The 27,463-nt window shown below is 36.7% G+C and overlaps 1 long non-coding RNA gene across 1 annotated transcript in view; it reads right to left on the bottom strand.

Annotated features, from left to right (window-relative positions):
* The window catches only part of LOC141585135 (uncharacterized), a 241,169-nt gene that overhangs the window by 21,594 nt on the left and 192,112 nt on the right, over window positions 1–27,463 (bottom strand). The window contains exon 3 of the long non-coding RNA XR_012518468.1: window positions 18,846–18,972. This is a non-coding gene — a long non-coding RNA (uncharacterized LOC141585135). The remainder of the gene's footprint in view (window positions 1–18,845; window positions 18,973–27,463) is intronic.

The raw sequence follows: 27,463 nt of genomic DNA, 5'->3' as shown, positions 1-27,463 counted from the left end.
CTTAGTAACCTCTCTAACTAACTCATTCCTTCCTTCCAATTTAATTTAACAAACAGAACTCCATTGTATGATGTATAAGAATCACAGAGTTATGGTTAAATTTAAAAAATTAATTTAAATTATGTTAAAAATCTAAAAATTGGTCAAAAATAAGCATGCAAAATATACTCAACTGGCAGCCTTTACTCAATTCAAGACTTCTCAAGATGGGAGACTGGGTCTTCAACATCTCGTAATTCCCATTACTTAGCACAGACCTGTACACTTAGTAAAATTTCAAAAGACATTGGTCAACAGCATGAAGGCTGATTACAAATTTTACTAAAATCAAATTTTTCTCTGCTTATATACACTAAATTTTACTAAAATAAAAATTTTCTCAGCTTACAAGGGCAGAAGCAACACCGGGAAAATGTTAAGTAAATTTCTCTGTTCTTTTAATTTTCACTTTTAAATACTCCCACTGTAAGGTTGAAATGTATGTCTGCAGTAAGCCTACCTTAAGTGAGCAGAAAAACAATTTAAGTATGAAAAAGCTACATGAGATCATGGGTGCATAGATGAAGTGGAAGTAGACATGAAAGGAAGAGAGTTTCAAACACTCCAAGGAATAAAACAAAAAGTAAATAGCAGAACTTAGTTTTACCACAAAATCAACCTTAGACATTTATAAGGAATTTCCTAAGGGATTTTTAAAAATCACAATCAATAAAAAGATCTCTAAAAAAGAAAAAAGAAGTGAATTATTTTAATCCAATAAAAGCTTTTCTTTATTTTCTGAGAAATTCCTTTTTCAGGCCCTCCAAGGCCAGGTCTCTATAGTCAGCATAAAATGAGGTTGAGCAATTATTTGTTGAATTTTAATTTAAACAGGGGTAGATCAGAATAATTTAGGTCAATTATGATCAAGGATTCATGTCAGTGTGATAGCCTCCAGGATGTGAGTTAATGATCCCCTCCCTCAATGTGGTAGTGAAAAGAACACTCAAGAGGTCAGGAGAACTGCATGCTTTTTTTCAAATTCACCATTTAACTAGCAATCATTAATCTCTCTGAATCATAGTTTTATTTTCTAGTCACTACAGATAATTTTGCACAACCAAGTTATGATGATGAGCAATGAGACACTACATGTAAATGATTTTGTAAATATAATTTTGTAAGTATAATAATGAATCCCTTATGAAAACTCACTCCCTAACCAATATTGTATTGGTTGCATGAATTAGTTTTAGTAAGACATTGTAATAGGTATAGCTAAAAGGCAAAGTCATTTGATGACAAAATATAAAAGCAAATGTGTTAGAAAAAATATGATGCAGGGAACATGCATTAAAGCACTTTTTGAAAATGTGGTCTTTGGAAAAATTATTTTCTCAGCAGCATTCAGATGGTTTTAGAGCATATCAATACATATATGATGTAAAATTACTAATGAATAATGTATGCAATTTTTTCTTCATAGTGAGCTACCTTATTTTTCAATGAAAAGAAAATTAGAGTTGTTTCCAATTTACTCATGCTAAAATTCCGTAAAACCAGCCTTTTAGCCCAGTAAGTTCAAATTTGTACCCCATAAACATACTCTTTTAAAAGTTGAAGATGTCATTAGGCATTTTGTGTGCAATTAGTACTCGGAAATGCACAATTTTGCTTTTGTGATCATTAGGGCTATTAATAGTTTATACTCTAAGCGATGCAAATATTGGTAGTAATATCAGAACTTGCTTAGCAATTTTGAATATATGTGAAAATTAACCTAAATAAAACTAGAGGAGATAAATCCACATCAACCAAAACCCCAAACCCTGTGAATTTTCCCTGACTTTTCGCATCATTTTAAATCATCTATGCAGGCATGAAACTTCAACAACAACTAAAATGTTATCATAGGTTTGAAGAAATTAAAGCAGAATTTTTATTAGGCACTTTACTGAGAGCTGCAGTATTTTCCTTTCATCCTCGCTGTTGCCACTAATGTTCTTTGTGTTTGCTTTAGGTGAGGGATCTATTAAATTTTTCTTTAGATTCGATCATTGAACATAGTAATGAAATGGGAATGCATGAAAAATGAGTTTGACATTGTACAGACATAGGGAACATATCTTTTTATAACAGAGCTACAGGAATGTGTTTGGATAGTAAATGTCATTTCATAAGATTAAGATGAAAGTTATATTATATTTGGCTTTTTAAATATGATAAGACTTTTGGTTTCTTTTTCCCTCCTGTGTTGGCATAGCCAAAGAAAATAACTGTGACTTCACTGAAAGAATTAATAATACTATCTTCAGAGTGGGATTCTGGTACAAAAATACAAGCTAATATTAAAGATTGAAAATTTTCATTAGCAATTCAATATGGATGTGTTGCTAATTAGAAAAACCCAAATTTAAATATTAAAATATGCATATTATTCTATATCATTCAACCTAGGATTTCAGAATTCTACTTTAAAAGTAAATAAATAGGCTGGGTGCGGTGGCTCATGCCTGTAATCCAGCATTATGGGAGGCAGAGGTGGGTGGATCATGAGGTCAGGAGATTGAAACCATCTTGGCCATGGTGAAACCCCATCTCTACTAAAATTTAAAAAATTAGCCAGGCTTGGTGGCACATGCCTGTAGTCCCAGCTACTCAGGAGACTGAGGCAGGGGAATCGCTTGAACCTGGGAGATGGAGGTTGAAGTGAGCTGAGATAGCACCAATGCACTGCAGCCTGGGGACAGAGCAAGACTCGATCTCAAAAGTAGAAGTGGGGAAGCAAGGAAGGAAGGAGGGAGAGAGGGAGGGAAGGAAGGAAGGAGGGAGGGAGGAAGAGAGGGAAGGAAGGAGGGAGGGAGGGAAGGAAGGAGGGAGGGAAGGAAGGAAGGAGGGAGGGAGGAAGGGAGGGAAGGTAGGAAGGAGGGAGGGAGGGAGGGAGGGAGGGAGGGAAGGAAGGAAGGAAATTTTGGGAATCTGTTACGAAACTGAGAAAAGACTCAGAGGTCCTATACATCAGCAATTTAATTTTACTCAAATTTTTCTGACTATTAGCATTGAGAATCTGTATCTGATAGATCATAAAGTTTAATGCTGTTTAGTTGCTCTCAAGTTTACAGAAACCTAAATTTAACGTAATTTTTCCCAAAACTGTTTTGAATTTACTTAGGAAATGTATTTTCAAATAATGGGTTGGGTGCAGTGGCTCACGCCTGTAATCCCAACACTTTGGGAGGCCAAGGTGAGCAGATTACTTGAAGTCAGGAGTTTGAGACCAGCCTGGCCCAGCACATGATGAAAACCCATCTCTACTAAAAATATAAAAATTAGCTGGGTGTGGTGATGGGTGTCTGTAATCCCAGCTACTCAGGAGGCTAAGGCAGAAGAATCACTTGAACTTGGGAGATGGAGGTTGCAGTGAGCCACGATTGTGTCACTGCACATGACCCTGGGCAACACAGCAAGACTCCATTTCAAAAAATAAATAAATAACTGTTAATAATTTTATAAGAATCAAATAAAAAGAAAATTGATATTTCTATCATCCTTTTAAAAAAAACACATGAAACTATGGTTATACACCTCATAACAACATTTCGGTCCATAATAGACCACATATGTAAGTGTGATCCATAAGATCCTAATACTGTAAGAATATTCTTACTGTACCTTTTCTACATTTAGATATGTTTAGATATGTAAATAGGAGTAGTAGGCTAGACCACTTTGCCTAGGTGTATAGTAGGCTATTCAGTCTAAGTTTGTGTAAGCACATTCCGTGATGTTCAAACAATGACAAATTGCCTAAAGACACATAACGCAAAATGTATCCCCATTGTTAAGTAAGGAATGACTGGGTTTGAAATTTAATTTTTTCTCTTCTCTGAATGAAAAATGTATTCCCTGGCAACTATGAATATCTCTTTAATATCTCTGGCATACCCATATTCACTTGCATACCTCTTTACAATGTAGAATAATTGTTTTCAATGTTTTTTGAACATTGTTTCTAAATCCCAGAAGTAAAATACTTTAAGAAAATTTAGGGATGTATACCGGTCATTCTAGGTAACAGCTAGACTCACGGACAGCTAAAAATCAAGGTTGTGGCCAAGGAATAAGTAGAGACTTGAGATCAAAGTGCAGACAAGTAAAGGAAGGAATGGAGAGCAAAGAAATCCCACAGAGCCTACCAAAAAGAGAGAAAATGGCTTATGATCCCCATTTCTCAACTTTCTACTTCCTTCCTTTCCCAAATCACAGCAGCATGCAACTAGACATTCAATTAGACAAAAATCTAAGAGTAATCTATGGTAATGTCTACAAGGTATTCTACCAAATCAATACACTGTAATATATTCAAATTATTTTCTATTGTTTGACATTTGCATTTTATACAAACCTTTGAAAATATCACTGAGTTTGTCTATAGGAATAATTAATATAAGTAAACTAGATAAATTATCAAAAATAAAAATGTATGACTTTTAACCCAAATTATTGCCAGGAAGATTGCATTAATACTTCTACTAGTAGCACATAAGCTACACACTGCCTTGAAATCTAGCCAACTTTAGCTGTCAAAATAAAATATATCTATATTTTCTAATTTTAGAAACAAAACTGACTTTCATTTCCAAAATGCTGTTGGTTTATTATTTTCCCTGACTGTAAAATAAACCTGCTTCTGTTAAAAAAGTTAATCAAATTCTTGCAAGGAATAACAAAATATCCAAAATATGTCAACTCAAAGGTATATGTGATTATCATTGTGGTGAATCTTCTTTAGAACTTTATCTAAAATGTTATCTATCAGTCATCTGTCCTAATATGCATACACAAAAATTCTGTCTGATCCTGCTATAATGCTACTTTAGAACAAAATTTTCACTCGGCAAACAGCACGTATATTTTTTCATGCCACTAAATACACACACACACACACACACACACACACACACACACACCCACCCCATATTTTAATGTGTAAAATAATCTCTGCTTTATATATCTCTACACTTAATCAGTTATCTGCTATGGGAAATCTAGATAATTTTCAATCTTTCTCAATTATAAACAGTGCTGTCATGAATGAATACCTTTGTGTTTACGTTTCACATGCTTTTTACAGATTGTTGATGTGGTCTGGCTCTGTCCCCACCCAAATCTCATGTCATATTATAATCCTCAGTGTTGGAGGAGGGCCTGGTAGGAAGTGACTGAATCATGGGGTGAATTTCCCCCTTGCTGTTCTTATGATAGTGATTTCTCATGAGATCTGGTTTTTTTAAAGTGTGTAGCATTCCCCTCTTTTCTCTCTGACTCTTGCAGGCCATGTGAAGATGTGCTTGCTTCCCTTTCACCTTCTGCCATGATTGTAAGTTTCCTGAGGCACCCTAGAAGCAGAAGCCTGTATAGGCCATAGAACTGTGAGCCAATTAAACCTCTTCTCTTTACAGATTACCCAGTGTCAGGTAGTTCTTTAGAGCAGTGTGAGAATGAACTAATACTGACAATCAGTACTGGGGAAGTGGAATATTGTTATAAAGATACCTGGCAATGTGGAAGCAACTTTGGAACTGGTTAATGGGCAGAGGTTGGAGGGCTCCGAAAAAGACCGGAAGATGAGGGAAAGTTTGGAACTTCCTAAATACTTGTTAAATTGTTGTGACCATAATGCTGATAATGATATAGACAGAGATAGTTGGCTAAGGATGTCTCACATGGTGATGAGGAACTTATTCAGAAATAGAGTAAAGGTCACTCCTGATATGCTTTGGTAAAGAAACTGGCAGCACTGTACCCATGCTCTAGAGATTTGTAGAACTTCAAACTTGAGAGAGATGATTTAGGGTATCGAATAGAAGAAATTTCTAAACAACAAATGCTTAGAAAGACGTGGAAAGGCACTTCATTTAAAGGATGCTCCATAATCTCTTCTTCCGTTTCCAAGGCTTGAACAATTTTTCCTGACAGTATTTACTGAGAAAAGAAGCCACGTTTTACTGAGATTTAAAATGTGTGTTGGAACTTAGCCTTTAAAAAAATAAACAGGATCATGCCTGCTTTACGTTATAAATTTAGTTTTAGCACTATGTAGGCAGGATGAGAATTCTGATATAAATTTTTGTAACATTAAACTACAGAACTACAAAAAAACAACAATTACAATAAATTGGTTTTGCTTTAGAAATCTGGAACCCCAAGTATAAAAGTAGTTTGTTACCAGTTATAAGGTTCTTATAGTAAGGCATGAATAAGAATTATTTTAAAAGGGGAGTGAAGGCACAAAATGTATTCGTGATAGACTTTTTGAAGGAAATATTCAAGAGATAAGAAAACAATTCACCTTTTCCCTTGACAAATGCAGGACATCTGGTCACTTTAATGAAGCATATGTGTACTAAACATTAGCTGAGCGTTCCTTCTGTTCTTACAGAAACTCTAGAACTCAAGAGACTACAATTTCTTATTTTAAAACAAATATGAAAAAGTAATTTATTTGTGTTATAAATTCCATGGTATATTGAAGGTATAAATCTGACTTATAGGGCAAGTCTACCATATTTAATATGTCTGGAGTTTACATTTTATGAAGACTAGTAGCCCAAGTTATTGTGGTATGAATCCCCAATAGGCATAAATACTAGAGCATCTGAAAACAAAGGAATTTAATTCAGTTTATTTAAAGATAAGCAGAGTTTTATGGAGTAAGTAATCAGAGACAAAGAATACAATTGAGCAAGCTAAGGAATTAGCCATTTAAATCTTAAAATTAAACCTGAAGTCAAGCAATCAGTCTTTGGTATAATGTATAATCAAATGATGACTATACAGTTAAAGCAATAAAAAAACTTACTTATTTGACGAACAGTTTAGGTAAAACGTTAAAAGTGACTGAATAGTTAAGGTATATTCACCCTCCCTACAAGTAGTCATCCTCTTGAAAAGACACATCGGGAGAATCAATGGAGGTTTGGGGACTGTTTAGAATTCCTTCAGTTCCTCTTGACTAGTGAGCCAAAAGGTGCCTCGGGAGAGAGTTCAAGACAAAGAAATAACTAAAAGTGTCATTTTGTTCAAGAAAGCTATCTCTGTCTGATTTACAAAATGCCACTACTTTTAAGAAAAACAAGCCTCGTTCATCGGTTGTATTGTGTCTTGTTTTGTTTACACATACCTTGAATTATAAATAGTGGCCTAATTTTAAATTGTCACAGTGGAGATGTCCAGCTAGCTCAGGTAAACAAAGCACCATCTCAGGATAACCAAAGCAAAGACCAAATGCTGGTTTGCCAAAGAGATTTAAAAAAAAAAAGGCATTCAGTGGGCCTCTCTCTCAGACGCTAACTTTGGTGGAAAGATTCTCTCTCTTCTCCTCTTTTCCCCACTACTTTCTCCTTCTGCTTTCTCCCTACTTCCCCTCCTATCTTTATCTCCTCCCTCCTCTCTCTTTCTTCTCCCTATTTTCCTCTTTCCCTACCTTTTCTCTTTCTTTCTCTATTTTAATTCCAATTTACGTATGTTGATAAAGAATAGAGAAAGGGCATAATGTTTCCCACAGTCAGTTTATGCTTGTCCCTCTAATAGAACTAGCACAAAGAATTCTATACCAAGGGGCTGGCAGTCCCTGCCTGACTTATGTGAGCTGTTTTAAAATGTGAGCATAGAGAGAAAAATTCCATGTCTACGAAGCAGTTCAGCCTTAGAATAAGCCTCAGGAATGCACACACATGCACACGTACACACACACACACATATTTTGGGGGACAAAATTTTAATCTAGTCAATAAAAATGCTAAGTCAGGAAATACATTCTTATGAATGAAAATTATAGTTTCATGAAAAACATATTCTTTTCAAAATACATATTGCATAGTCTTTGGTATTTGTGATGCATCCATAATGGGAAGAAAGTTATTTGAAAATTGACATCTCTGAGTGGAATATCAACTCTTCCTCCTATCTTTTTGTCTCCAAACTTTTTTGTCACCACTAGAAATAATTTATTTAAGTAATAAAAAATTGGTCTTTAAAACATGGGAGTGGCAGGACTTTCTCCAAACATAATTTAGTAGTATTAATTTACATAAATAATTGATTATGCATAATAAAAACAAGAATCACATTGCTTTTCCTGTACCTGTTTCCATTTTAAACTGTCTTAATTTTAGTAAATCTAAACTTAAAAGGTTATATCTGCAGTATCAAACTAGGCCACAGCAAGCCACCTATCCTCTGCCACTACCCATTTCCCCAATACATGCAAGATGTATGAACTTAGTGATAGAGTTCTTCAAAAATATTCATAGAAAAATTACATATTATCTGTATATATGTAACTTTCTCCTCCATAGTGCTAAAACCTTAAAAATATAGAAAACACTTTAATAAAAATTCAAATAAAATAATTTAAAATCATGACGTATTAACTTTTTTTTTAATGTTTACTTCTATCAAACATGTCTTCCACCCCAAGTTAATTTAACACATTGCCCATGTTGATATCAGTTTTGCTTTATCAGGTATTTTTTAAAATTCTGTACAGATCTCTAGGTGTTGGTAAAATACTAGATCTAGTTTACTACGGTAGAGGAAACCTTAGGCATGTGTCTTTTACCTCTGGACTCCAGCTAGAAGAGTAAGACCTAATTAGAAAAATATACATGTAAAAATACTTTTTTGGATTTGACTAAATTAGAGACCAGGGCTGAGCTAACTGGTATCTAAAGGGACGGTATGCACCACCTCTGTCTTGTTAGCACTGGGTTCTCATCCGTAGTTCACCACCTAATAGCCTCACCTCTTTGAGCAGACTCCTGAGGTGCACCCAGGTACTGCTGTCATTGCTGGTATTCCAAGCCATAGGAGGCTCAGCGTTATTTCCAGGCCAAGTTTCAAGCTGCAGCAAAGTTACAAATCATGACCCTAAGTTCCAAGTTCTACACTCCAAAATGAGGTTCATCATTTGGTGAATAAATCTGAACCTGAAAGAGCCAGTCCTTCATGACAGAACCCAAATAGCTAACTGGGCCTAAATTTAAAATAGAGCCAAGTGGCCACTCGCCAAGTAGAGGTTACACATACTCTCGGAGTTCCCCAAAAAACCTGGAAAACTGTACCTTTTTAACGTTGAGACTTTTTAATGCTTACCTGAACCAACCAACCAATCACAGCTCAACTGTCTCAACCAATCAGATCTCATCTTATTGACCAATCAGAACTAAACAAATGTCAATCTTACATTTGCATAAACAGATCTGATTGGGAACCTGGGTGGAAACTTTGGCTAGAAAATCTGAGCCCTGTCTTTGTTCTCTAGAAAACACCTTCGTTTTACATGGAGGACTGTAGTCTTCCTAATTTGCAAACTGTTCACCAGAATAAAGTCTTTCCTCCAAGTTTTTTTTCAGAGAAATTTTGTCCACATCTTTATTTAACCTACTTTACTAGGCAATAGTGAGAAAAAATAATGATTTTGTTAATAGCTCCAAATTCTTTAGAGATAAGTAGCACATGGGTAGAGGTTATAATAATAATTGCATCTAAGTACTTGCTTCTTAATACTAACAATGTATGTCAAAATATTTCTCCAAAATGAAGTTAAAAATGCTTGGAAAACTGAAACCTCATGGTGTGGAGGTTACCAAAACAGAAACATTGCTACTAAATATGTTACAAGTTTCAATACATATTTTAAAGCTTTATTTTCCTGACTGTAAAATTTTTATCACAATGTTTCTCACTCCACCTTTTATGGAGAATTTGTTAGGAATAATTTATGTAAGTATGTAAAAACACTTTAAGCAAACTAAGAAAATAACTATCATATAAAATATAAGAACTATCTTAACTGACAATGCAGACCAAGTTTTTATGCATAATTTTTGTAAAGTTGGTAGAATTTTTGCACCATTAAATTGATACTCTGGTCCCTGGTTCCATCTATGAAACCATTTCTTTTTCATCAAGACAGAGTGTTATTAATGGTCTGATCATTTAAGGATTGAGTTTTAAGATGAATTCTAATATTGCAGCTCTAAGGAAAGCATTTATCTATTTTCTTTATAATTATTTATTTAAGAAAATAAAGACTGCAATGTCTACCTCTCCTAATTACTGTTGTGTAAATTCATAAAGTTAGTTAAGCCTGAAACACAATGTTTCTTAAGTCACAATAGAGGCTGACTGATTCTAGACAAAAAACAAATTGTCTGCAAAAGAAATACATTATCTGTACCCTTAGTATGGATACTAAGGGTATATACATAAGGGTATAAACAAATATATATATAAGGATTCATTGCTGAAAGATGATCATTTAAAGATTCTGGTGTCAGAAAAGCATGCTTTAAATGCATGAGAGTAGTCTGAACTTTATTTAGCACACATGAGATGGGAATTTCATTTTAATATCGGCAGTGAATATATGAAGGTTAAAAGTAAGATAATAATGCAAATTAAAGTATCCCTTAGATTCATTTTATGTGTCACCATTTCACACTTCCAGCTTTTGGTCATTAATAAGTTTGGTAAGAACATTTAATATAGGTTAGTGTATCTGTCTTCAGAACAATGGAAACAGGAAAACAACTGTTCCCTGAGGAAGAGTTCAAGGTAGTGCCTGATATAGTCCAACATGATCAGTCACCACACTGCATTTTGAGTCCTCAAGGACAATTAAATGTTGCTGTAAGAAAAGAGTAAGCAAAACAAGTAGCATGTGTTTTAACAGAGAATATGAAATATTAAAATAAAGCGTTATTGATATGGTTTGGCTGTGTGTTCTCTCCCAATTCTCATGTTGAATTATAATCCCTTCATTTCAGGGAGGGACCTGGTGGGAGGTGACTGGATCATAGGGGTAGATTTCTTCCATGCTGTTCTCATGACAGTGGGTTCCGATAAAATCTGATGGTTTAAAAGTGTGGTACCTCCCCCCTCACTCTTTCTCTTTCCTGCTGCCATGTAAAATGTGCCTTGCTTTCCCTTCACTTCCAACCATGATTGTAAATTTCCTGAGGCCTCCCCAGCCATGTGGAACTGTGTGTCAATTAAACCTCTTTCTTTTACAAATTACCCAGTCTTAGGTAGTTCTTTATAGCAGTGTTAAAACAGACTAATAGTTATTGAGGTTTAGTTGAAGAACAATAGACCTCACATAATTTAGAGTATATAATTTGATGATAAGTTTTGGCATATGTATTCACCCATGAAGCTACTGCCACACAAATATAAGAAATATTTCTGTCACACCCCCTGCCCAGTGTCCTCTTGCCCTTTGTAGCCCCTTCCTTCTGCTCCTACCTGCTGTCTCTCACCAGGTAACCAATAATTTACTTTCTGTTGTTGTTGATTAATTTGAAATACATTGAATTATATAGACATTCAGTAACATAATATACCCTGTCTTATTGCCTGCATCTTTCACTCAAAATAGTGACTTTGACATTCATCAATGTTATTGAGTGTATTAATAGTTTGCTTATTTTTGTTGCTGAGTAAAATGTACTCCATCATATGGATACACTACAATCTGTTTATTCATTCCCATGTCAAACATTTAGGTTGTTTTCATTTTGTAGCTGTTACAAATAAAGATGCTGTGAGCATCCACATGCAATCTTCATGTAAACATGCATTCATTTTGGTTTGGCAAATAACTAAGAATGAAATGGCTGTGTCATGTGGCAGGTGGAAATTTAACACTTTTAAAAGTGATTTACCATTTTGTATTTTCACCAGAGGTATATTAAAGTTGCAGTTTCTCCAAAACTATTTTGTATAGTCAACTATTTTTAGATAATCTAATTTAGCAGCAGCTAAAATCTCAGTTCAACATTTTCAGCCATTTAGCTTTTGCTTTTTGATAAGTTTCTTGGAGTCCCTTTGGTGCATATGTAGTTCAGTGGCAGTTTATATGACAATTTAGGGATTCTCTGCTTTTGAATTCATCCTTTTAAGAATGGTCTCCTCAGTTCTCCACCACTCTGAAAGACTCAAACTGTATCCTCTAATACCAAAAGCTAGTAAGACTATGGCTATCTGCTTAAGTTCTGCCCACCCATGACAGAGACTAACCCTTAAGCAAAAATAAACATGGATGTCAGCCATGTTTCAAGGATTAAATTTTAATCAAATTCTTCCCCCTATTACCTTATAATACATAAATATTCACTTAAAATCATCCTATTTAATGATGAGGCCCCAAATCTTTACTTAGTGATATGATTCAGCTCTGTGTCCCCACCCAATTCTTATCTTGCTTCTCCCATAATTCCCACATGTTGTTGGAGAGACCTGGTGAGATATGATTGAATTATGGGGGTTGGTCTTTCTTGTGCTATTCTTGTGATACTGAACGGGTCTCACAAGATCTGATGGTTTTAAAAACAGGAGTTGCCCTGCACAAGCTCTCTCTCTCTCTCTCTCTCTTTGCCTGCCACCATCCACATAAGATGTGATCTGTTCCTCCTTGCCTTCCATCATGATTGTGAGGCTTCCCCAGCCACATGAAACTGTAAGTCCAATTAAACATCTTTCTTTCGTAAATTTCTCAGTCTCAGGTATGTCTTTTCAGCAGCTTGAAAATGAACTAATATAGTAAATTGGTACTAGTAGAGTGGCATGCTTCTAAAAAGATACCTGAAAATGTGGAAGCCCCTTTGGAACTGGGTAACAGGCAGAGGTTGAAACAGTTTGGAGGGTTCAGTAGAAAGCAGGAAAATGTGGGAAAGTTTGGAACTTTCTAGAGCCTTGTTAAATGGCTTTGACCCAAATGCTCATCATGATACATGAACAGGTCCACACTGAGGTGGTCTCAGATTGAAATGAGGAATTTCTTGGAAACTGGAGCAAAGGTGACTCTTGTTATGTTTTAGCAAAAAGACTGGCAGAATTTTGCCACTGACCTAGAGATTTGTGAAACTTTGAACTTAAGAGAGATGATTTAGGGTATCTGGCAGAAGAAATTCCTAAACAGCAAAGCATTCAAGATGTGACTTGGGTGCTATTAAAGTCATTTAGTTTAATAAGGGAAGCAGAGCGTAAAAGTTCAAAAAATTTGCAGTCTGACAATCTGATAGAAAATAAAATCTCATTTTCTGAGGAGAAATGCAAGTCAGCTGCAGAAATTCACATAAGTTATGAGGAACTGAAAGTTAATCCCCAATACAATGAGGAAAATATCTCCAGGACACGTCAGAGGTCTTCTTGGCAGGCCCTCCCATCACAGGCCTCAAGACCTAGAGGAAAAAGTGGTTTTCTGGGCTGGGTATAGGGCCCCCATGCTGTGTGCAGTTTAGAGACTTGGTGCCCTACGTCCCAGTTGCTCCAGCCATGACTAAAAGGAACCAAGGTACAGCTCAGACCATGGCTACAGAGGATGCAAGCCCCAAGCTTTAGCAGCTTCCACGTGGTGTTGACCCTACAGATACACAAATTCAAGAATTGAGGTTTGGAAACCTCCACCTGTATTTCAAAGAATGTATGGAAACAGCTGATTGTCCAGTCAGAAGTTTGCTGCAGGATCAGGACCCTTATGAAGAGCCTCTGCTAGGATGGTGTGGAAGGGAAATATGGGGTTAAAGCCCCCACACAGAGTCCCTGTTGGGGCACCTTCTAGTGGAGAAGAGGGCCACCATCCCTCCAACCCCAGAATGCTAGATCAACCAACAGCTTGTACCCTGTGCCTGAAAAAGCCACAGACACTCAATGTAAGCCCGTGAAAGCAGCTGGGAGGGAGGCTGTACCCTGCAGAGTCACAGCAGTTGAGCTGCCCAAAACCATGGGAACCTACCTATTGCATCAGCATTACCCAGGTGTGAAACATGGAGTCAAATGAGATCATTCTGGAGCTTTAGGACTTGACTGCCGGCCAGGCACAGTGGCTCATATGTGTAATCCCAGCATATTAGGAGGCTAAGGTGGGTGGATCATCTGAGGTCAGGAGTTCAAGACCAGCCTGGCCAACATGGAGAAATCCCATCTCTACTAAAAATACAAAAATTAGCCAGGCATGGTGACAGGTGCCTGTAATCCCAGCTACTAGTGGGGCTGAGGCAGGAAGATCAATCAAACCTGGGAGGCAGAGGTTGCAGTGAGTTGAGATCATACCACTGAACTTTAGCCTGGGCAACAGAGTGAGATTTTGTCTCAAAAAAAAAAAAAAAAAAAAAAAAAAATTGTTCTGCTGGATTTCGGATTGCTCTGCTGGATTTCGGACTTGCATGCGGCCTGTCACTCCTTTATTTCGGTCAATTTCTCCCATTTGTCATGGCTGTATTTATCCAATTCCTGTCCCCCCATTGTATCTAGGAAGTAACTAATTTGCTTTTGATTTTACAGGTTCATAGACAGAAGGGACTTGCCTTGTCTCAGATGAGACTTTGGATTTGGACTTTTGGGTTAACGCAGAAATGAGTTGAGACTTTGGGAGACTATTAGGAAAGCAGGATTGGTTGCGAAATGTGAAGATAAGAGATTTGGGAGGGCCAGGGGTGAAACGTGGTTTGGCTCTGTGTCCCCATCCAAGTCTCACTTTGTAGCTCCCATAATTCCCATGTATTATGGGAGGAACCAGTGGGAGGTGATTGAATTATGGGTGGGGCAGATCTTTCCTGTGCTGTTCTCTTGATAGTGAATGAGTCTAATGAGATCTGATGGTTTTAAAAATGGGAGTTGCCCTGCACAAGCTCTTTTTGCCTGCAGCCATCCACGTAAGATGTGACTTGCTCCTCCTTGCCTTCCACAATGATTGCAAGGCATCCCCAGCCATGTGAAACTGTAAGTCCAATTAAACCTCTTTCTTTTGTAAATTGCCCAGTCTCAGGTATGTCTTTATCAGCAGTGTGAAAACAAACTAATACAGGTAGCATCTTTTTTTTTCCCTTTCCACGTTTGTTACAATACATTTTACATATAGTGGATTTATTCTTATCATCTATGACCTTCTTTATCTACAACAGAAATAGCCTAAGTATGTACCATTTTATTATATCTGTTCATATAAAAGTCACTAATAAGTAATTACTCACCAGGATGAAAAGCCTGTTCACTCTAAGTTGCATGTAAAATTGTTAACTTGCTTGTATTTTACTAGATGGCTCAATTTCAAATTTCAAACTCAACCTACAGTTTAATTCTTAAAAATGTTTTAATATTAATAAAACAAAATAGTTTTGATATTATTCTTTCTAAAAGGTAATTCTTTTGACGCCTATATATGGTTTAAGGTTTTTTTGTTAAGATATTTATAATTAAGCAACAGGCAACGCTCTGTAATTAAAAAGTAAAGTTTTAGTAAAACTGTTATAGGTCCGTAGACAAAAAAAATTAGGTAGTAAAATTGTAAAGATAACATTTTCTATGTATTTCTTCAAATCATAGCTTAACTGCCCCTCAAAAATTTTTTTTTCTGCTCCATTTCCTAATCTTGTTTAAAGAGATACTATTAGAAAACAAGAAAGAAAATTCTAGTTAAGAGACCATAACTGGTGGCTGTTATGAATCTGGCTTTCTCTTTGGAAAAATAACTCTCTTGCCAATTATATCCTAGAATTTCCACTGTTTTTATAAGGCCAAGTGGTCAAGTTGGCTCAGATGAATGCTGTAGCCAAATTCATAGGAAAATGTGTCATACAAGCCTTCCAAATGCATATCAGAAGTCATAACATGAGGTTGAGCTACACGTCAGCAAAGAATTTTCTCCAGGACTCAGGAAACACGTGTTGCTTTTTGGGCAATTGGTAAAGAAATAGCTCAGGAATCCATAATATGAATAATCACCCAATGCCTTCTTTACACCTAGAAGCAGCCCATACCTGTCTCCATACTTTAGAATAATCACAAATTTTACTGTTTTATTTAGTTTCTAAAATACTAAAATTGATCAATGATCGCATCTCAGATATATTGTTTAGTATCAGGAAATAATAAAGTCACATTTTCCTGCTCCCTTAATTTTCAGTGATTTACAGATTTATCAAAAAGAAGTTGAAAACTGAAAACACTTTTGCAGTTTAGTCCCCAACAAAAATCACTAAAATGCTCACAAATCAACGTGTATTCATTGACCAACCATTATGTGCAAGGCACTATGTCCAGAGCGTAAAGAGTCAGACATACAAAAATGTAAGTGTAAGACAATGGAATAAGCACCAGTGTAGAAGCAAAAAACAACAAAAAGAAGGAAAGAATTTACTCTTCTTGAACATATCACAGAGGAAAGGTACATTTGATAAGAATTTGAAGGATGAATAGGAGTTTGCCTATACACAGGTTCAGAGAGGGCACTTGCTACATTCAGAGAGGACAGCAGTAAACAGGTAATGAGAGAGTAAGGGAAAGTGGCCCACAATGAAGCTATGGCAAAAAACAACAGGAGCTGCATCAGGTAGAATTATCTGTAGCTGACTAAGAAAGGAACATAATCACATTGGGATTTTAGATTCATTATCCATGTCATGTTTTTGAGGATAGCTTTGAGGAAGACAATATTGGCAGTAAAGAGACTTACTAGGGATTTTAATAATCTGGTCAAAATGTATAAAAATCTAAACTAGGACACAAAGGAAGTCCCCAAAGAAGGTTCCTTTTGGAGGGAAGGAGGGAGAGAGAGAGAGAAAGGAAGATAGAAAAAAGGGAAGAGAGATCAAATCCTACCTTCTCATTCCTCAGATGAGGAAATAGGCTCTGAGAGATAAAAGTGGTCTTACCCAGTTTACTGAAGTAACATATTAAAGTCAACCGGGCCAGAGCGGTTTTCATCTTATGTGGGAAAGGAGAGTCTGACTTACAACATTAATAAGGAACTTATAATAGCATCTGCAAAAATTTACTGTCTTTGCTGACTTATTTTAAATGGTAATTTTAACCTCAGGAAAAGCATGTGTTACTGATTGGAATGTAATGTTACTGGCAATGTCTTTGTACACATTTTCCAAGACTTCATGATGTTGGCTTAAACTTTTCTTTCCTTAGACCAAAGCTCAATGTTTGCTAAAATTCTGTTGTACTACAATATGATATTCTTCTTCTTACATGTCTATGTGTCTGTATATATTTTGATTATTTTTAAACTTTTCAGGGTTATAGTTAAATTTTTGGCTTCTATCCCATCCCCAGAATGTTCTAGATAGATAAGATACTACAGATAGTCTACATAAGGTAATATATTTTTAGCAAAGACCATTGTTTATTCACTTTTTTCAAAAACTCTCTTTATGTACAAGAAGAACCAAGTGGGGATATATTATCTCATGTTTTACTTATTTAAATGCCAAGACTAATTGGGTTAAACACCCTGAGTTCAATGAGGTTAACTGCTAAATACAAACATGTTATAATGCTTTAAATCGTGCCTTGGAAAGCATTTAGAATTGAATCAGAAAAGTTAAGTGGACTTACCACCCATATCAATTATGAAACTGATGCAAAATTGTTGTTAATATTATCATAATTTCCAGGTTTCTATTTCTGTCCATGATAAAACCATTATTTGTCTCCTGGACTAAAGGTTTTCACATCACTTTTGAATCTGCTGTCTTTTTTGTCCATTATGAGTAATTTACTACCAGCCTATTTGCAACCTCTTCTATAAAACTTCCTTGATCCTCCTAATGGCAATTAATTTTTCCTCATCTATATTCTCTTAATTGTTTTACCTTTATTATAGTACTTACTAAACTATAACTTGTATTATGGTTGTAAAAATATCTGCTTCATTGAGAGCAGGGACCATGTCTTACTAAATTGTTTAACTCCTATAATGCCTACTTCTCCACTTATGTGAGTGTAACTACCAAGCATAGTGTCTGGCATGTAATAGACATATACGACGGAATTGAAACATGTTTTTCAAACTTTACAGATTTTAATTGAATATTATCACTAGGCAGATCTCCATAAAGCATTATTAACATGATTTTGTACAAGTTCTCCACTGCCTACTCCATCAAGTGCAAACTTTTTATTTTGCTTTTTTTATATAACATATTTATTACCAATTCATAAAACAAATCCCAGGAATGCTGGAATCTCAACTGATGTCTATCCTCATCCTTCAAGAATCCCTACTTTAATAGTTTTGGTCTAAATAGGGATGCCGTCTTCTGCTCCTTCCCAAATCTTACCCAGATTCTAGGTTCCTACTCTAAGATATTTGGATAGATCACTCTGATCAATCCAATGATTACCTCCATTTCTGGTTTTAATTCCTTTATTTATAAGACATAACTGTTAAAATCAAATGAGACTATAGATATATAACACCAAGAAAATAGTAGCCCATTAATTAACAAGATGCATGAAAATGCAAGAATTTACGTGACAGGGTGGTGGAGGGATGGAGACAGCAAACCACCATGGCATGTATGTACCTATGCAACAATGCTGTAGGATGCGGGATGTGCACATGTACCCCAGAGCCCAAAGTACAATAAAAAAATAAATAAATAAGAAAATGCAAGAATTGCTACATTAAAGCATTCACCATTAGCATTACTAATAACTATGAATTTAAGTTCTAACTATGAGTTAGAACTGCTAAAAAGACAGTGTTACCAACAAATTACATGCTAATTATGGTTATCTACTATTTTGAAATATTTGACAACAGTAACAAATTTATTACTGTCCAAGAAGGAAAGAACTCATTTATTCAGATAACACTATGTTAGCTGCAAGTCGGAGAACTATATGTTCTTTATCTTGCTTTATAATACACTGATGTTTTTTGAGGCAGTTTTAGTTTGCTTAAAACCTTCCATCTTCAACTAAAGAGCCAAAGGTACAAGCTAAGAGTGTGATTCATCCTGCTATTTACACAATAATTCTGCATGACAAACCAAAACTCAGTGACTTACAACAGCATTTACTCTGACTCACAAGTCTTCAGGCCAAAGATGGTTCTTCCAATCCAGCATACGCTTCACTGGTCTGTTCTGCGCCAGGTCACAGACTTCTTTCATGCATCTCATTCGGTAGCCTAGACTGAAATGGCATTGATATGGTTTAGATCTGTGTCCCCACCCAAGTCTCATATTCAGTTGTAATCCCCAGTGTTATCAAAGGGCCAGACTCTCTGGAGAGACCCAGTAAAGGAAGGAGAGTCTCTACAGAACATAAATTTCCCCCACAAGAACAGCTTTTCCGTGCCATTCAAAATATGTCAAAGATACACATTTTGGGTTAAAATACTTCGATTTCCTTTTAGGGCCTGCTGTCTGCCATGTGATGTTATACCAGGGTGAGATTGGAGTTGGTATCTATTACTACAAAGAATCTGTTCTGTCAGTCTTAGAGTTTCTTTATTAACGTTAATGCTGGTCAGTTTTATGTCTGAACCCCAAAGGGAGAAGAATATAATAAAGCATGTCCGATATCCACCTACTCACCTTCTTGTCATGGCCTGAACTAGTTTTTCAGGTTTTATTGGGCCCCCTTAGCCAAGAGAAGGGTCCGTTCAGTGAGCTGGGGGATTTATAATTTTATTTTTGGTTAACAATTCCATCAGCAAGATCATACCTGACACTCAAGCCCAACATTAACAGGGAGTAGATATTTGTTGAACAATAAATCAAACTATTGCAGAAGGCTAAAACATTAGATAAGCACAACCTAGATCAACAATGGAACAACGCAGTGGATCTGTGAGAATAACGACTGTTGTTACAAGCTTATGACATACCCAGGCTCTATGGTACAGCCTACTGCTTTTAGGCTACAAACCTGGATAGCATGTTACTGTACTAAATACTGTAGGCAATTATAACACAATGATAAGTATTTGTGTATCTAAACATATAAAAATCCCATAGAAAAGATACAGTAAAAATACAGTATTATCATCTTACTACTCCTACTAAAATTATTATTAAAATACCACCATTGTGGTATTTTTGTGGTTTCAGTCAACTATGCAGTCCATCATTGACTGAAACATCATTACATGGTGCATGACCTTATTTTATGTCAATGAGCATTTCTTTGATTGCAGTTATGCTGAGAATTAAATATTGTTTTTCAGCTCCATATCTACTCTTCCATATCTGGCTTGGAGATGCTGACTGGAGGGGGGATTCTGCAAACTGTGTCCTTTTGGCCAGTTACTATCCTGTTAGATTTTGTGACTAGGAGCATTAAAAGTGAGACTACAAGCAGGAAGAGAGGGGGAAAGACTTCTTTCTTGTCTTTTTCTGTCAGTCATCCTAGCAATGGTTCTTTTCCCTGGCAGCAGCAGTTGGTTGATGATATTTTCTTTCCGCACTCCCAGAATGATGCATTCCACCTCAGTGACAGTAGCACCAACTGGGAAGTTCCTCTTTTCAGGAGTCGGTTTCCATTCTGTAGAGGGCTCTTACAAGTTCTCTGGTTGTGAAATGAAGCAGCATCACTGTCTGGGATAAATACTCAGGGCTCGTTGTCTTGCACCAAGAAGATTAACAACAGGGACATACACACACCAGAGTGGGTTAAAGAGTGGAAAGTGTAAGAGGCAGCAGAAAGGAAAGAGGAGAGCAGCTCTCTCTCTTATGAGAGGGAGGCATCCAAAAGAGAAAAGCTGCAGACTGCAGCATATTTTATGGGGAAGCTTGAGGAGTCGGTGTCTGATTTGTAGGGCCCACAGATTGGTTCAACCAGTTGTGATGTTTACATGGGGCAGGGAAAAGGCTGGTTGCCCCACTCTAATCTTATTATGCAAATGGACTTTCCAGTTGGCCAGCGCCGTCTTGTCTGCTCCTTACTGTACACAAGGCTGACAAAAAGAGAAGATGGAGCCACCATTTTGAACATGCTTAGTCCCAGCTAGTATATTCTCATTGGCACAACTGCCAGCATTTACCTGTGTAAGCTTCCAACTTGCTCATCTATGTCTGCAGCCGGGTTTTACAGGCTGCTATTTATTAGAAAAGAAAATGATTTGGGGGCTGCTTTTTATTGAAAGGAAAACCCTAGTGAGGATTCCTGCACCCTCACTATCTGCCCAAGTACTTTCTTCTTAGCTCTTATATCAAAAGCACCAGTCTCTTCCCTTTGTTTCTCCTGCTCTAGGGGTAGTAGTTCTGACTGCAGTTACTACCTCCATAATCTCAGAAAGTTCTGTTGCACAGCCATGACAGGACACCTGGGATTCAAAGGTCAATCCAGGGCACTGGTTCCCAAACTTGTCTGTACATTACAATTAAGTGAGAAGCTTTTCAAACTTCCAGACCTCAGTCACAGCACAGACCAGTTTAGTCCCAGCTGCTGGGGATGGATACAGGAGTCCCCCTTTTTTTTTTTTTTTTTGAAGCTCCCCATGCTATTCTAACTTGCAAACAAGGTTGAGAACGACTAACCTAGAGGTCAGGTTAAACAAAAGGACAAGCTAACTAGCATTACATATTTTTCTTTAAGATTCCTGTTAGAGAATCATCACTACTTTCTTGCTCTCTCAAGTTCCTACTGCTAATAAAAATGGGAACTACTTTTTATCTTTTTAATGTTGATCTACCTATATTTCTGTCTTTGTATGAAGGCCTAGAACGAAAATGCATTCTTTGAATTCTTTTGGAACATTAAAGAAAACTCTTCATCCTTTATAGAGAAAAAAAAGAACTAACAGGTATTTTGGTTTTCTGGTAGGCAGGTTCGTTTGTTTAGAATGGCTTATAAGTGGCATTTAAAGGTGCTGAAACAGCTGCAGTGCTCAAAAAAGTGTGAAATTCTTTTCTGCTTTTGTAAACAGTAGAGAAAATATCACCAGCATCTGAAGCTTTCCACTGAATGCCCTGTAATCAGCTAAGGGAAGGCAGAGCAAACCACTGCAAAGTGGTATGAGCCGACAGGAAGATGTGATCAACATGACAAAATGCTCACTTGAAAAGAGGATAACATAGAATGTAAACCTTCATTTAAATTACCTGGCAAAGGTTAATTTCTGTCCATAAAAAGATTTGAATGTTTGGGAAACAAGAAACAAGAATTTAAAGTGCCTTGACTTGATTTTTATGCTTTATGTTACTCAAAATGAAAGAAGAATAAATGCAATGGCAAGGAACAGTGATAAAAGCAAAAGGGCAAACTATAGCCTTCTTCCATGTAAATGAGTTATTTTTCTTAATGAATACTGTTCCTGAAAGTAATTAGCTGAATATGGAATCAGAATGAATGAATAATGCTAAATAAAATAAAAATTGACCCCAATCCACAGCTGTTTATTGAAGTGAACCCAGTATAAACCTCTCTATGGCTGTGGCCTCCCATGCAAAGTGAAATGAATCACCAGTTCAGCTCAGCTAATTCAAACCAAAAATGCAGTGCTTGATTTCAATTATCAGTATGTTTCAGGAGAAAATTATTTTTCTTGTGTTTTCCACTTCATTTGCATATATAGCTTAAGATAATGTATTCACAGACACATCTCCTATATACTTTCCATAAATTTCATACAATCAGGGTAAATATTTGAGGAAAAAAATTACCCAGAGCTTATCTACATTTTATTATTTGTCATTTCTTTGCATTGAAAGGAAAATGCTGCCTATAGTTTTTCAGTTCTTCTTATATCATTCATACACTCATTAATTCACTCATTCAAAATCATTTACTAAATTCTTACTACGTGCTAGGCATCTGGATTGCTTCCAAGTACAACAAATGAATATGGTATAGATGTGGTGAGATAATTTATCAATAAAATTAACTTACATGCTAAAGGATTGCTTTACCTTTTTCCCTCTCCTGCTTTGTAGTCAGTAGCCAGACCCAGGGTATTTCCTTGCCTTAGGGATTTTTATTGGCCAGAGGTAAAATAGTAGCTACTTCTTTCTCAAATTAAAATGGCACCATTCTATGGGATGTATCTATCAGATTACAGTATATATTGCATCTATCAGTAAGGTCTAATCAGGAGACAGAAACGACATAGTAATTTGAACTGGGAATTTTTAATAAAAATTATAATGATAATTTTTTTTGAGACAAGATCTCACTCTGTCACCTAGGCTGGAGTGCAGTGGCACAATCATGGCACAATCATGGCTCATTGCAGGCTCAGGGGCCCTTGGCATTCTCCCACATCATCCTTCCAAGTAGCTGAGGCCATAGTTGCACACCGCAATGCCTAGATAATTTTGGTATTTTTTGTAGCAATGGGGTTTCACCACATTTCCCAGGCTGGTCTTGAACTCCTAAACTTAAGCAATCCACCCTCCTCAGCCTCCTAAAGTACTGGGAGATTACAGGAGTGAGCTACCATGCCTCGTCAAGAAATAATTATTAACTATAACAATGGAAATACTATAAAGAAAGAAAAGGCAACTCTAAAAGAGAGGTCAGCAAATTTTTTTCTATAAAGGGCCTGATAGTATGGAGCATAGGCTTTCTGAACCATTGGGTGTCTATTGCAACTATTCGTTTCTGCCATTACAGCATCAAAGCATCCAGAGACAAAATATAAATCAGTGTGTATGGCTGTATTCCAATAAGTATTTATAAAATCCAACAGGTGGTGTTGAGGGCCCCTGTGCCAAAGAATTCCCTAAGACCCAAGAAAGGAACAACTTGGCAAGGGGCCCATCTTCCTGAGGCTGGGATTTAAATCTATTCCAGAAGATGTGTTTGGAGTCCACTGGATGGTGGAGGCATTGGTTGCATTGCCTGGGCCAGACTTGGTTCAAGTCAATGGACACACAGGAAGCACACACTTCCTCAAGCAGGGGGAGCTCGGCAGGTGGGCACACTGAGGGAATACGGCTTTGGTAGGCAGTTTCCAGGCAGGCCTACCACAGGCCAAGGCACCTGGCATCCACTCAAGGGGGCCACGGTGAGGTGATTAGTGAGCGAAGACAGGGCCTTGAGTTCGCAGTCTGGGTGCATGGCTGGGACAGTGCAGTCTGGCAGCAGTGCAGAAAGAGCAAGAAGCAAAAAACCTGCAACTTACTGGAACCGGGAAAGGAAACTCCTTCCTTCTGCAATGGCCCTCCAGCGCCCTCTACTGACAAACTTAGCGTCCTGCTTACTACGGAGGAAAGATTTCAAAGAGCCTGGTTTGCTATTTCAGAACAGTTACCTGTAAGGGCAGATTTTGAGCTGAACGGCAATAAATTGATAATTGTCGCTGTGCATAAAAATTCTTAATAATACCAGAAAAATTCTACCATAATAAATTATGTATCTCAAGTCATACAGGTGGACTTTCCAAAATTGTACCAATTCTGTTCAACCCTTTCCTTCCTCCACTGCTGAGCGCTTAAGAAATGGGAGCCTCATTTGTTTACTGTAACGAACCCCTTCTAGGTGGCATCAAACATCCAGAAGTTTTACCTTATGCCAAGGTACTGGGGAGAGGAGAAATCATCTGACCCTCCTGTTGTCTGGTCACACAGGTTTCACCAAAAAAAAAGTCCAGTGTATCAACCTGCCGAGTCACTCCCCAGGGAGACCTGCCTGTTAGGATATTTGACAAAGCTCATTTGTGTCCAAGATTAGTTCCCCATTTTATTATCATAAAGTTTCAAATCTGTGCTTTGAAAGAAGTGGAAAGTTATATTTATGATTGCATAAACATTTATTTTCATTTAGAAAATATATGTTTCATAAGCCATGGAACACTATGGGTAAATGACAAAGCTAAATCCTATTCAGGAATTATGAGGGTAAAGGATGACCTACTTCCAGTTCCCAAGCATGACCTCCGAATGCCTTCTGTGGCTCCCTCAGTTGTCCTACACACATACTAATAGAAGTACTGACCCCACAGTGACAGCAACATGCACAGCATTTTCTCTCCATTTAACCCCAAATTCACAATACCAGGCTAGGAAAACTGAGCTCCCTCTGGGAATAAACCCATAGTAAGAGTCAGATCAGAATTCCTAGAAACAAAGATCCTAGTAACTTATAAAAGGAGTAAGAATAGCAATCACTATATGTCAGCATGTGTGTGTTTTTTTAAATGTGCCAGGCACTGTTCAAAGGACCTTACATACATTAACTCATTTAATCAGCATAGCTTTCCCATGAGGAAGATACAGCTGTTATCCCCATTTTACAGATGTGCTAACTGAGGCACAGAGAGTTTAGGTGACTTGCCTAAAGTAAGTAGTGGTGATGTATGGAATTGAGGTATCTAAGCTTTAACAATCTTCACAGATGACTTTTATAGGTAAATAGGTTTGGAAGCCATTTATAATGACATATGTATATTTGAATTGTACATTTATCAACATGACTTCATATTAAGTTCTAGCAATCTGATAATTGATTTATTTGGTTTTATAAGATTATAAAGATTGAAGAAATGTGCCCATTTCAAATTTTATGAAAGCGTTATCTTTAATAACGTTTTGGATTCCAGGTTAAAAGTGAAAATATCTGTGATGGTTTCCTTCATATGCTTGGTCCCCTTCACTCTCCAGAGCTGTTTAGCTGGGTGTCCTATTACATGATTCTCCTGAAGCAGAATATCTAGGAGAGTTAGGATTGAAGTTGCTGACAGCATTCTTGCAGCCAGTGTCAATCAATGGTAGTATTCTGGGAGCCTAGGATACTGTATCAAAGACATCTCTCTATCTACATATCTGTGTCTGTGTGTGTGCATTGTCTTAGTCTGTTTGTGCTGTTATAACAAAATACTTGATAGTGGGTAGTTTATAAGAGCAGAAATGTTTGTCTAATGGTACTGGGGCTGGGAAGTCTAAGAACAAGTTGCTAGCAGGTTTGGTGTCTGTTGAGGCCTGCTCTCTGCTTCTAAGATGGCACCTTGAATGTTATGTCCTCACAGCTAAAGCTGGAAGGACAAAAAGAACATAGCTCATTTCCTCTAGCCCTTTTACAAGACAGCTAATCCCATCCACGAAGGCTATCCTCATGACTTCATCACCTCCTAAAGGCCTCACCTCTTCATACTATCACGTTGGTGATTATGTTTCAGCACATGAACTTTGGTGGCCATTCAGACCATAGCATGTGCATATATATCTCTATCTTACTACCTATCTATCTTAATGATTACAATTTGTTTCGACTTTAGAGTAAAATTCCTGCAATATCCCACTGTCCAAGTTCAAAATGAATAATAATTGTTTCATTGTCAAATAGAGATTAATCTTTTAAACATTAATTCTATGTTGCCTCAGCTATTACTTAATAATTGTTTTGTTTCTATTCTAAACTAAATCACAAAAATAATATATAACTAGTAAAGCCTTGAATACTTTCTAATTTTCTAATCCATATTTACATGTGTTAAGAGTTTACAGTAAAAGATGCTTCAGAAATAAATGTGGAATGATTTTACTTTTCAAAGGGGAATTTTTTTTCTAACAGAGGTACTCCAGGCAAAATAATCACAGACTAAATTTTAGATGTTTATATTTTATCTACAATTATTTTTCAAACAGCATTTGCATACATACAGCCCTACATCAAGCTACGAGAAAGCAAGCTCAACATGGTCCCGTTATCTTTGAGTCTACAACTGAAACCACAAATCCCAGATGGGACTAACATAACATTGCAATAGAAACTGAGATCAAGCTGCAAAATATCAATATGACCATACCAGTAAATGTCCACACAGTAAATGACTCAAAAAAATTATGGAAAATATAACAAATGAAATAATAATTGCCAACTGGTAATAAGAAGGAAGCATAAAAATTATTAATATACCCTAGTAATTATCAGCTGAAATTAAAAATTATTTCAACCAGTAAATAATAGTGCCATCTTGGATCTTTGTTCTTTGAGGCAATAGTAAAGATACTGAAGTCTTAAAACACTTTATGTAAAACCTCTTGAGATTAGAAAGGGAGATAAAATAATAATATCCAAAACCACCAGTTTAATACATATTAATACTGATTGAAGAATTTTAAATTTTAAATTTTATTTGATCCATTTAAATCTCTGTGAAATGAGTATTATTACTATAATACCTATTTTAGAGATGGAGAAGTTGCAGCTAAAGAGATTCAAAAACTTGGCCAAGGTCATAGCTAGCAAGTGGAAAATGTGTCATTCGGTTTCAGCCAGTGTTACCCCAAAGCTTCTATAATCACTACTTTATTCTGTACTCAGAATGCAGAACCCTGCTCATCCTTTCTTTTAGGATGTTTCCTATAATGGCACCACCATCTATCCAATTCCACAATGAACTGGATTTCAAGGCTAGCATCCAGCCTTGGACACCTGTTCTTCCTTCCCACTCCATTCAAACCATCTCCAGGTCCTTCTCTCACTTTCCCTCACTTCCCTGTCCCTCCTGTAGTACCATACTGGTCCTAGGACATTATCTTGAAAGGATGGTAGCCACAGCCTCCTGACTGGTCTCTTCTATTATGCTTGACTTTCTCTAATCTGTTTTCAATACAGCAGCCAGAGCTATCTGTTCAAAGCAGTGTAAACAGCTCAGCTTGTTTAGAATTTTCTGGTTTTAACATTGAATGTCCAAGTCCTGGGAAATGCCTCAATTCCAGTCAAATCTATTTCTGTGTAT

Source organism: Saimiri boliviensis, chromosome 7 (genome assembly GCF_048565385.1).
Source record: "Saimiri boliviensis isolate mSaiBol1 chromosome 7, mSaiBol1.pri, whole genome shotgun sequence".
NCBI classification, from domain to species: Eukaryota; Metazoa; Chordata; class Mammalia; order Primates; family Cebidae; genus Saimiri; species Saimiri boliviensis.
This window is presented reverse-complemented; position numbering and strand designations above follow the sequence as displayed.